The 10000-nt window shown below is 35.3% G+C and overlaps 1 protein-coding gene across 1 annotated transcript in view; it reads right to left on the bottom strand.

Moving 5' to 3' along the window:
- LOC137659519 (hemicentin-2-like) overlaps positions 1-10000 on the bottom strand; it is a 639274-nt gene that overhangs the window by 571199 nt on the left and 58075 nt on the right. The window lies entirely within an intron of this gene.

Genomic DNA, 10000 nt, shown 5'->3' with positions numbered 1-10000 from the left:
ACATTAAATAAGACATCTAGTTTAAGCGAGATTCGAAAACCACGGTCAAGTGATCTCCAGACAGTGGCTTTTCAGATAGACCATCTCTCTTATATACCGCAAGTATATCTCTTACACTCGTACGCTGGACCAGTATTTCTTTTTTTTATCTTATCATTATCGCTTTCCCTTGCAATGAAATGCCTGTATGTTCTTGAATCATTTTGTTTGAATTTTTGTGCTGTTTTTGACAGAAACGGGTTGCATATATAATCATTCTCCATCCAAATAAAGATACTCACATTCACCGCACTTGTCAATTTGTGAATTGGTGCATTCACAAATTGGTGACCATAGGATTGTAGAGCTCCCTTCCACCCTTCCCCACCACTACTGTGTTTTACGTTTTAATAAAGCCGCCCTTAGCCGCTGATTCTATTATCAACACATTACCTCTAAAACTAACGTGCTTTGCCAGAGAAGAAGCGTTCGCCTGGTTCCAGCATACTGAAGCTTAGTTTAGCTTAAGAATATGACTCAGTCAAGCACCAAAGCAGATTATGCTCTCTCAGCGATTCCCGAGGACATTTTCCCGGAAATCTCCGATTGGCTGTGCAAGCAAGGAGACATGGCAATTATGTAAAACACCCTGAAATCATACCTCCTGGACTAGTATTCGCCATCGCCAGCCGCCTGCATAGCAAAATATTTTTAGGTCTCTCAATAACAATGAGGTAACCAAAAGGCTTGGATCTCCCTCAGGAAAATTACCAGTAACGCCTGTCTGCAACCTGCTGAAGACGGCTCTCTCGTGAAGGCAATCTACTTCGTGCCCTTTGGGTACGGCGACTACTCAAACCTGTATGCGCGGCCAACCCCAGTGTCATTATTTTGCTCACAAACATCCTGATAACCGAAGTCTCACACGCTTATGGAAAACTACTTCCCTTCCTTCAAGCCCTCCATCAACGACCCCACTTCTGATAAAGTGGACAACTATTAAACATTAACCAAAGCTGATGTGAATACAGTAGGACACAGACGATATCCCCTATGAAGTGCCGGAGCAGCAACAAAACTGCCCATCACACACCATTCGCTCATGCCCCTATTAACGATCTTTATAACAACTTCCCGATGCTCATCAGCCGCAATTATGCTACTAACACTCCAGGTTTGGAGCTAATGCAAAAAAATGTGTATAGGGTCATCAGTAGTAAAAAATTTCTGTAAGTTGGCCATTGCTTGCAGCAGGGACCTCCCCTTTCACTTATCATTTCTTTTTACATGATGCAGGTGAGGGTGAGCAATCTTTGGTAGACAAGGTTGCTTGCCCTTTTACCAAGGCCAGTGTCCAGGAGGCGACGTAGTCTGTCGAACTCTGCCGACATCCGTCTTGTAGGTGCCAATGGATCTGTGATACCCATCAACAGTTGTGAAACACTTCCATTATTGTTTGGAAGCACAAAATATGATTGTAAGTTTATCAGGGCTGACATCACATTGCCAATCCTTGGTGCTGACTTCCCCTCACATTTCCAAATCTTGGTTGTCACTTATCTTCGGTTAGTCAACCCAGATTCATACTTCTCGACATAACTCCAACCAGGCTCCTCGTGCCTCACTCTCCACATCAGCATACCCATGGATGCACACGATTCCAGGTAAATTTCTCGAGATTAATTGCTAGAAAGCTTATTGCTCGAAATCAATTGCTCGAAAGGTCATTTCTCAAACATTCAATTGATCGAAAGACACATTTCTCTTGAAGCTGAATAATTTAATGAAAACAGCTAGTGTTTTTTTTTTATGAAAATAATAGCAATTATTTGGTTAAAAAAATAATACCAATCACTAAATTCATGAATTTATTTGTCTTTACAATTAAAAGGCAAAGCAACAACAACAAAAATTAGAAAATGGAAAAAGTGTTACAATTCATAAATTTATTTGTCTTTACAATTAAAAACCAAAAAAAAAAAAAAAATTGAAAATACAAAAAGTGGTACAATTCATAAATTTATTTGTCTTTACAATTAAAAACAAGGATGCGAAACTCTATTCGATACTTTATTAATAAGAAATAGTGTGAACAACACCGCTTAAATATTCTTCAAAATTTTCCGTGTCACTATAAAAAGATACAATATTCTGTAATCCTTGTGCGCAATCACGGTATTTTTTTCTGTTTCCTACTCCATTCACACCTCCTACAAAATGCTCGCTTCGCATCTCCTGTAAACTTTGTTCTCGCTTTAAGGCATCTATAAACTTCCAAAATGACGGATGACAAGCACTTACTTGATGTTGGAAACTGTTGTGCCATCCCTCAATAGCATCATTTGTTTTGGGCACTCCCTCGGTGACGAAGTCAAAACAGTTCCACATTTTGTGTTTGAATATAGGAGCATGTCTACGGTTATGTCTGTATGGTCGTCCAATCCAGGTATCTTTAAAGTAATTGACCACTCCTTGAAGTTCAACTGGAAAAATATCATTGTCTGTAAAAAAATCAAATGTTTCTTACAACACTGTGTACCGGTATAAATGCCAACGCAGATAATAAACACGTTTTAAGAGCAAATGCAGCATTAGTGTCGTACATAGTCTTTAGTCCACTTCCTTGTATTTTTCTATAAAGGCTCTGACAAAAAATGAAAAAAGCACCAACAAATTTTAGATCTTGTAAGTTTTTGCTCAATTGCCTTAACCATCACCAGTTCAAAATCGATCATTATAGTCAAAGGCTGGAATATAGGATTCTTTTCTTTTACAGCCACAAGGAATTTCTTATAGGTTTCTTCAGTTTTGTTAGCTAACAGTGTGTTTACGAGACTCATAATTATATCCAATTTCACACCGTGTATTGTATAGAGTTAACCAAAAATCAAGGGCACAGTTTTAAAGGTTCCGTCAGCATACCAGTGCTCCGATTGAACGAAGATGTCGAGATTCTTTTTTGTTGCTAAAATCAATATCCGAGCATTTGTTGGACTGAAGTCATAGATAAGAAATAAATCCCCTTTGTTTGTAGTTGTAAACTCTTCAGGGATATCCAGATTGAGAGAACTTTTAGGCAAAGCTTGTCCAACATTTTTTCTTCCACGTGTATTTCGGATGGTTCTTTTCATATTTTCTACTGTAGGGAGCTTTACAGCTGCAGCTCAACTTACATCTGCTGAGGAACATAATACATTATATTGGGGTGTATATCTACTATTCCCTGCATGTTCTTTCACCTTCTCCATTACTATAGCAGCTTTAAGTCCACTAGCATATCCTGCATGATTATGATTTCCACTTTGTTTCATAATGCTATCATCTACAGTAATGACACCAGCAGAGCATTTCCTTTTTGGGGGGACATTTCACATTTCTAATATATTTTATTGCTCACTGATTCATCCTTTATATATAAGTAGCCATTTGAACACAATTTCTTCTATCCTTATTTGCTTTGTACAAAGCTTAAATCTATCGTTATGGTTTGGAGCTTTCTAACAAAAGTTATGGATAACAAAAAAGGTAAACTAATGAAAATAAAAAAAGATAAAATATACAAAAGTTCAGATAACGGTTTAGACAATGGTTTAATGGTTAAGATAATGATAGTTGATTGATATTTATTCATCTTTCGAGAAATGGATCTTTTGAGCAATTGATAGTTCGAGTAAAAATTTTCGAGCAATTGATAGTTCGAGTAAAAATTTTCGAGCAATTGCTTTTGAGCCTTTAGTTTTGAGCAATTAATTTCAAGCAACTTCCCGGACACCAATGCACACGCCCACCTCCTTACATCATACCTGAAATTTCTCTATCAAGAACATGAAACGCCCATGGTTCCAGCTAGACATGGTATTCATCACCATATTAGGACGACAGGGCCAACAGTGATCACCAGATTTAGATGTTTAGCTTGGATTGTTTGGTCGCGCTAAAAAAATGGTCGCTGAAATGAAAGAAATCGGCCTTAGCCATGAGACCTCAAGTCCATGGTCGTCCCCCTTACACATTAAATTGAAGAAAGATGGATCTCTTTATAGGATTCTGAGCATGCACCAAACATCAGATTAGTACCCTCTCTCAAACATCGTCGACGATACCTCCTACTTGCGCAAAGTGAAGGTTTTCTCCACTCTTGACCTCCGGAAGGTGTACTATCAGGCGTCAATGAACCCAGAACACATCATGAATACCACCATCAGTACTTCCTTTGGTAAATAAACCATCAATTACTTCAGCTTTGGCCTTCGTTATGATGGAGCCACTTTACAACGTGTCACAGACAAGGGCATCTTAGGGGACCTCCCCTTCTATTTGTTACGTTGATGACAAACTTTTACTTTCTTCCTCCAAAGACTAACCCCTCAGTCATCTGCTCTCATTTCTCCTATGCCACATGCCATCTCCTTCTCTCCACCTATGCTAGCAATGTTACAATTGCTGCAGTGTCCCAGCAGGTGGTCAACAGCTCACTCTGCCCATTGGTCTTCTTCAGTAGAAAACTGTCAAAGGAGGAACCAATAGTGTGAGTGTCTTGTACTCGCGGGTCGGGATCTCAGATCCAATAGTAGCTACCAGACGCAGGTCAGCAATCTTAAAATGACTACATGGTGGGATTTTGGTAGAAGGGTACAGTGTCTACAAAAAAAGCACACTTGTACATGCATCATGTAAAGCAAAAGAATAGTGAGAGGCGAGGTCACTGCCATTACCAATGGCCTACTTACATATTTTTCAGCTACTGATAATCATCCGCATAATTCTTCCCAGCAGCCCTGAGGCTGGAGTGTTAAGTAGCAAAACTGCAACTGATGGGCATCAGAAAGTTGCTGGAGTGGTCATTGATTGCGACGTGTGAGAGGTGGTTGTGAACAAAGAGGCTAAGTGAATGCATATAGCCTTTATTCAACAGATAACGAGTTTATATACAAGGAATACCGAAAAGAATGTCGCTAAAATACAAAGAGACTAATAAATGCAAAATTAAAGCAATCTTAAACAGATTTTGTTATCAACGTATAAAGGAACAAGTCACAAAATATTCAAAAAAGTTGGTCTACAAGCATATGAAAGCACATGCGGTACAATAGCTAAACAACTGATATTTATGTTGATAAGAAATAAACACAACACAAGAAACTAGGAACTCATAAAAATATATGTAAATAACAATTCGGTCCCGATATGAAATAAAGTTTGTGACCTTTTGGTTTAAGGTTTATAGGTCGCTCATGAACGGCAGAGGCAAGGACAGTGGCAATATTCTAGAGACTCACCATATCATGTATGATCAGCACCCAATACCCCTCTTGACCCAATCTAGAATCAGAGAGGGCCAGGTAATGTCTTCAGTTGTGTCAGCAAGTAGACTTCTAATCATCCCCAAATCCCACCATCTTTAGCTCACAAGTATGGTGAGGCTTGTTGCAGGCACTACAAGAAACTATCTTGCTTGAGAGGATCTCAAACCACAGTCCAGCAGATCACCAAGAAGAGATGTTTCCAATAGGCCACTTGACTGTAATTTTTCTCTCAGTACTTAAATATCAGTTGTAATAAAAAAAATCGTCTCAGAAAAATTGCTTTGTAAAGAAGTATCTGAATGAATATTTTCTAAAGAAACCTGTGATTAACTTTCTTATTAACAAGATTGAGTACTATAACTCCATTATTTCAATCTATACAAAATGCAACTTAGGAAATTACAAAACATTGTAAACAGAAGCAAGAAGGATTAACATTTTCTCTTCCCCCCCCCCCCCCCCCCGGGATGAAGGATTAGGCCTACTCCTATAATAACTAAATTACAAAGACTGTTCCAAAGAATAGAATAGTCTGGATATATGCAGCTCATCAAGATATCAGCAAACGGCGTCCAAAATATTTATGAGAACTGCTGTATAGCTTACAGCCAACGAATCATGTACTGTAGACACGAAAATAGTTACAGATAGCTTTAGATCATTGGAGCCAAGATGTATGTCTATAGTAGGAAATGAAGTCTTATTTTCTAAGTAATCTGATAATGTAGATTTCATTATTAACAAGGAATAGTTGGCGTGCTAGTTAAAATGAATAAGAACTGATACGACAACCTGGTCTTATAGGTCATTCAAGTAAAGTCAAGTAATTCAATTGTTGTTCTATTGATATTTTGACAACATTTCTAAATGTAAATCTTCTTAATCAAATTTATTTTTTTAAATCTCCCATCACCGGTAACAACACTAACAGCAATAGACAGGAAAATCTGCAGAATTATTACTTTATTTGGAACTTATTTCCCAAGGTCATACTTTATAATAAAATGCAAATATTAAAAGGGGGCCTCCTTTCTTCATTTTGTTTTTCCTAAAGAAAATCTACACTATGTTATAAAAGAATAACTTGAAATCAATGAGATGAAGAAGCCTTATATATCAAGTGACAGGTATCCCACTCGATACTGTTTTGAAAACACATTGATCAGTGTAGCAAAATAATGCTTCTGTGAAAAGCAAATATATCATATGCGTTATTTACTATATTGCGTAATTAAAAAGAAACAAATGAAAGGATATATACATATGAGGACAGGGAACAGGCGTGGATATGCAAAAACAAAGAAAAGCGACAAATTGAAGAAAAGAAGACTTGGAACAGAAGTTTGCTTTAAAGGATGAAAGTAGAAATACTATCAACAAAAGAGACTGAATGGTAAAAATGTTCAGATGATTTCTGTACAATGCTGTACAACAGTATTATAAGAGCATAACTTTGCCAATAGAGAACACAAAACACCTGAGTAGGTACCAAACGTAAAAGTAGAAGAAGGAAGCATTAAGAGTAATGATTCATGAAAAGAGGCAAATATTCTGGAGAAGATGGGCTAATAATTGATCTGATAATAGATGGAGGAGATTGTTTTGTAGTAAAACTCGCTGAACTTTATTCGAAATTTCTGAAAATATGCTCTATACCTACATATTAGAGAAATCTTTATCATTAAGCTAATTCACAAAAAGGGACATATTAATAAAAATACCTGAAAAATTACCACCCAATAAGTTTAATCTTTGTAATATATGGAATATTTAAAAAAATCATATCAGACCGAATAGAAATGCAGTTAGACTTCAATCAACTGAGAGAGCAGGTAGGCTTTAGAAGTGGATATTCAACAAGTGAACATATCCATGTAATTAAACATTTAATATCTATATCAACAGATTATGAAAAACGTAGAGCATTTATAGGCAAAGATGAAGGCTTTTAATTCTGTCAAATCTCTGCTGTAATAAGGCAAAGCATATATGAATCTCATTATTATTATTGTAAATATTATTATTATTATTATTATTATTATTATTATTATTATTATTATTATTATTATTATTATTATTATTATTATTATTATTATTATTATTATTATTATTATTATTCTTACTAGCCCAGCTACAACCCTAGTTGGAAAAGCAAGATACTATAAGCCCAAGGGCTCCAATAGCCCAGTGAGGAAAGGAAATAAGGAGAAAAATAAATGATGAGAATAAATTAAAAATTAAAATTTCTATAAACAGTAACAGCATCAAAACAGATATGTCGTATATAAACTATTACCCACGTCAAAAACAGATATGTCATATATACACTATAAAAAGACTCATGTCAGCTCCATCTTTGAACTTTTGAATTTCTACTGATTCAACTACCCGATTAGGAAGATCATTCCACAACTTGGTAACAGCTGGAATAAAACTTCTAGAATACTGTGTAGTATTGAGCCTCATGACGGAGAAGGCCTTGCTATTAGAATTAACTGCTTGCCTAGTATTATGAACAGGATAGAATTGTCCAGGGAAATCTGAATGTAAAGGATGGTCAGAGTTATGAAAAATCTTATGCAGCATGCACAATGAACTAATTGAACGACGGTGCCAGAGATTAATATATAGATCAGGAATAAGAAATTTGATAGACCTTAAGTTTCTGTCCAACAAATTAAGATGAGAATCATCAGCTGAACACCAGGCAGGAGAACAATACTCAAAACAAGGTAGACTGAAAAAATTATAACACTTCTTCAGAATAGATTGATTACCGAAAATCTTGTAAGACTTTTTCAATAAGCCAATTTTTTGTGCCATTAAAGAAGACACAGACCTAATGTGTTTCTCAAAAGTAAATTTTCTGTCGAGAATCATACCTAAAATTTTAAAAGAGTCATATAAATTTAAAGAAACATTTTCAATACTGAGATCCAGATGTTAAGGAGCCACCGTCCTTGACCTACTTACAATCATACTTTGGGTTTTGTTAGGATTCAACTTCATATCCCATAATTTGCACCATGCTCTAATCTTAGCTAAATCTCTATTAAGGGATTCACCAACCACAGATCTACATTCAGGGGATGGAATTGATGCAAAGAGAGTAGCATCATCTGCATATGTAACAAGCTTGTTTTCTAGGCCAAACCACATGTCATGTGAATATAGAATGAAAAGTAATGGGCCAAGAACACTACCCTATGGAACACCGGATATCACATTCCTATACTCATTATGGTCCCCATCAACAGTAACTCTTTGAGATCTATTACTTAAAAAATCAATAATAATACTAAGAAACGACCCACCCACTCCCAACTGTTTCATTTTGAAAACAAGGTTCTCATGATTTACACCGTCAAAGGCAGCACTAAAATCAAGGCCATCTTAGAACACTTGAAGGTATGTATATTATACAGGATGTAGAATTTTATTTTCATTTGAACACGATATTGTGAGGATTTCCATCCATATACTCACACACACGCACACACACACACACACACACACACACACACACACACACACACACACACACACATATATATATATATATATATATATATATATATATATATATATATATATATATATATATATATATATATATATATATATATATATGTATATATATATATATATATATATATATATATATATATATATATATATATATATATATATATATATATATATATATATATATATATATATATATATATATATATATATATATATATATGTGTGTGTGTGTGTGTGTGTGTGTGTGTGTGTGTTTGTGTGAGTATATGGATGGAAATCATCACAATATCGTGTTCAAATAAAAATAAAGTTCTACATCATACTTGACATCGAACCCTAGCCCCTTGAAATGAAAGGCCAGGCCGCTTCCAACTATCCCACCAGAGGCTCAAAAGAAGTCGGAACCTAACTGCTACCTGCAGTTCAATATTTACCTGTCGAAACATAAGTCTCTTACTAGCAATTTTTCCCCGACTTCCCTTCCCACCAGTTGACATAATTGATAACTTTTTTAGTTGGAATTACCCGTAATGAGTCAATATGGATGGAAATCCACACAATATCGTATTCAAATAGAAATAAATTTCTACCTCATACTTGGGATCAAACCCTAGCCCCTTCAAGTGAAAGGCCAGGTCGCTTAAAACCACGCAAGTCATATATATATATATATATATATATATATATATATATATATATATATATATATATATATATATATATATATATATATACATATATATATATAATTTATACAAAATAGCGTCAATCTATTACAAAAATCATGGCGTTTGCTCTCAGCAAACCTTGTCTTATCCTCCAATTCTTACAAATTGATATGAAAACTTTATAATTTGAGTGGTCTGTAGGTTACTGTTTTCTTATTCATAATCAATTTCAAATTTTAGGATATCTTTACTTTTTGGAAATAAAAAAAGGGATATCCATGTGTTTCAAACATTATCCCTGATATCTACGAGTTGCTCCATATCCAAACTTAACTACACCTAACAGGAATCAATATACATATAACATACTCAGTAATAAAAAATACTTTTAAATACCATATATTCTCATATTTTGATGATTTATTGTCTCCCTCGGTGAGTTATTAAAGGAAAGAAAGTTATCTGGAATTAGGCTCCGGTATATGAAATTTTCCTTCCACCTTCGAGGGAAAGATGATC

This window comes from Palaemon carinicauda, chromosome 20 (genome assembly GCF_036898095.1).
Source record: "Palaemon carinicauda isolate YSFRI2023 chromosome 20, ASM3689809v2, whole genome shotgun sequence".
NCBI classification, from domain to species: Eukaryota; Metazoa; Arthropoda; class Malacostraca; order Decapoda; family Palaemonidae; genus Palaemon; species Palaemon carinicauda.
This window is presented reverse-complemented; position numbering and strand designations above follow the sequence as displayed.